At 44.9% G+C, this 1,879-nt stretch overlaps 1 non-coding gene across 1 annotated transcript; it reads left to right on the top strand.

The window, feature by feature from the left end:
• Window positions 1-618: 618 nt before the first annotated feature.
• LOC120103343 (small nucleolar RNA SNORA17) lies at window positions 619-750 on the top strand. Its single transcript, XR_015621619.1, has one exon. It is a non-coding gene; the product is annotated as a small nucleolar RNA SNORA17 (small nucleolar RNA).
• The last annotated feature ends 1,129 nt before the right edge of the window (window positions 751-1,879 follow it).

The following is a 1,879-nucleotide window of genomic DNA, read 5'->3' on the forward strand; positions in this document are numbered from 1 at the left end:
GACTGTACACATGAGGTTTCAGAGAGGAACAAGAAATGTAACAAGAATTGGGCCAAAAGGCCATTTCTGGTACATTTTGGCAAAGAATTTATGTTTTGCCTCAGTCTTCAAAGTGGGACTAAACAGAAAACTAATGGGTTCATTGAAATTTCAAGATAGTGTGACACATAGATTATGGCATTGTTATCGCTTTATGCATTTAGTCATACTTACAGTGATCAAAAGGCACAAGTAGAAAGATGTAAAAAGGAGTGGTTTACATAGGAAATGAGTGTGAAGGTAGTTTAAGTTGTGCACAGAGCAAAGTTTGTAATTCTTTTCTTTTCTTTTTTTTGTTCTTTTTTTTTTTTTCGGAGCTGGGGATCGAACCCAGGGCCTTGTGCTTCCTAGGCAAGCGCTCTACCACTGAGCTAAATCCCCAACCCAAAGTTTGTAATTCTTACAAAAGATTATCATCATTGAAACCATTAGCACCATTGAGAAACTGTGAACTTTCCCCAGGACAATAAAAAATGGTATCTTGAGGTGAACACTCTCAAAAACTCCAAGTTATATATATAAAAAAACCCACCCAAGAAACTTTCATTTAGAAAGGATGTATTTAAGAATATAGACACTTCTGGCCCCAGAGGCATGGCAGGTGTGTCACATTGTGCTTCCGTAGGTGAGAGGTGCATCAGAGAGGAGAGAGGCTATGTCTACACCACTCTTCTGACCTGTGAACATCAGAATGATTAGTACTCTAACAGTCCCTGAAAAAAGCAAGCCTGAGATGACTACCAGTCTGCCACTATGCAGGACCTGACAGGTTCCCAAGGCAGGGCAGGGAAGGGCAGAGGAGGGCAGGGATTGAACCAGAAACTAGAAGAACCTCAGGCCCCTGGTAGGAGTGAGTCCAAGACAGATGATCCTCATATAGGGCCACAGAGGCAGCTCTCGGCAAGGAGTGAGTGAGCCTGAGATGACTACAAGATGAATGCCATGGGACCTGGACAGGGAGCTGGTTTGAGGTGACCACCAGTGCAGTGATGCACAGGCCTAGTGATGCAATCCATGCCTAAGATGACCCCTGCCCAGTGCCCTAATTCATGACTGGATCGTTGCACTCCTGAGAAGGCAGGCAGGGCAGCTGGCCCTAGGGTCATGAGAATGGAAGAACTGTCTCTGTCCCTCACAGGCTGTGACACCAGGGAGCACAGGCCCTGTACCTTGCCTGGGCAGCAGGGTAGAGCTCGCCCTGGTTGCAGGGGTTACAGATGGGCTGGCCCCAAGAATGGAAAAGCCAGTGGGCTGGTCAACTAGGAGCCCTCTTAGACCTTGATCCAGGGCTTTGAACTGGCTCATTCCAACATCTACCCCATCAAAGAACTCCTATAGTATATAAAGAGGTTGGTCCTACAGATCCAAAACTACAGGATCTCCATGACACAGGACAACAGCCGGATATCCAAGAGAAATCCTGGTGAGTATCGCTAGAGTAGCAGAATCCAGAGGCTTCCTACCAGACTAACAAATCATTGCAATGTGGACAAAGGAGTATATTGTGGGACACACTGTGACACATTACAACTTCCACAATGAGATTTTTTTTCTCTGTCCGGGGTAGGTTGCAATGAAGGAAGGCAGATATGAGCTGAGGGAGAGATAAGAGGGATTGAGGTATATGGTATGAAATTCACCAAGAACCAATTAAAAAGAACAATAAACACATCAACGATAACAAGAAAACAAACAAACAAAGAAGGTATAGAACCTGAAGCAAGAGGGCCACCTAGGCACGTGTATTTGTTTGGACACAGAGACTATATCTTGAGCTTGCTATGGACCATGGAATTATCTTCATAGAAGTTTTGTAGGCATGCAAACTGCAAGGACTTTG

This window comes from Rattus norvegicus, chromosome 5, assembly GCF_021556685.1.
Source record: "Rattus norvegicus strain SHRSP/BbbUtx chromosome 5, alternate assembly SHRSP_T2T, whole genome shotgun sequence".
Taxonomy (NCBI): Eukaryota; Metazoa; Chordata; class Mammalia; order Rodentia; family Muridae; genus Rattus; species Rattus norvegicus.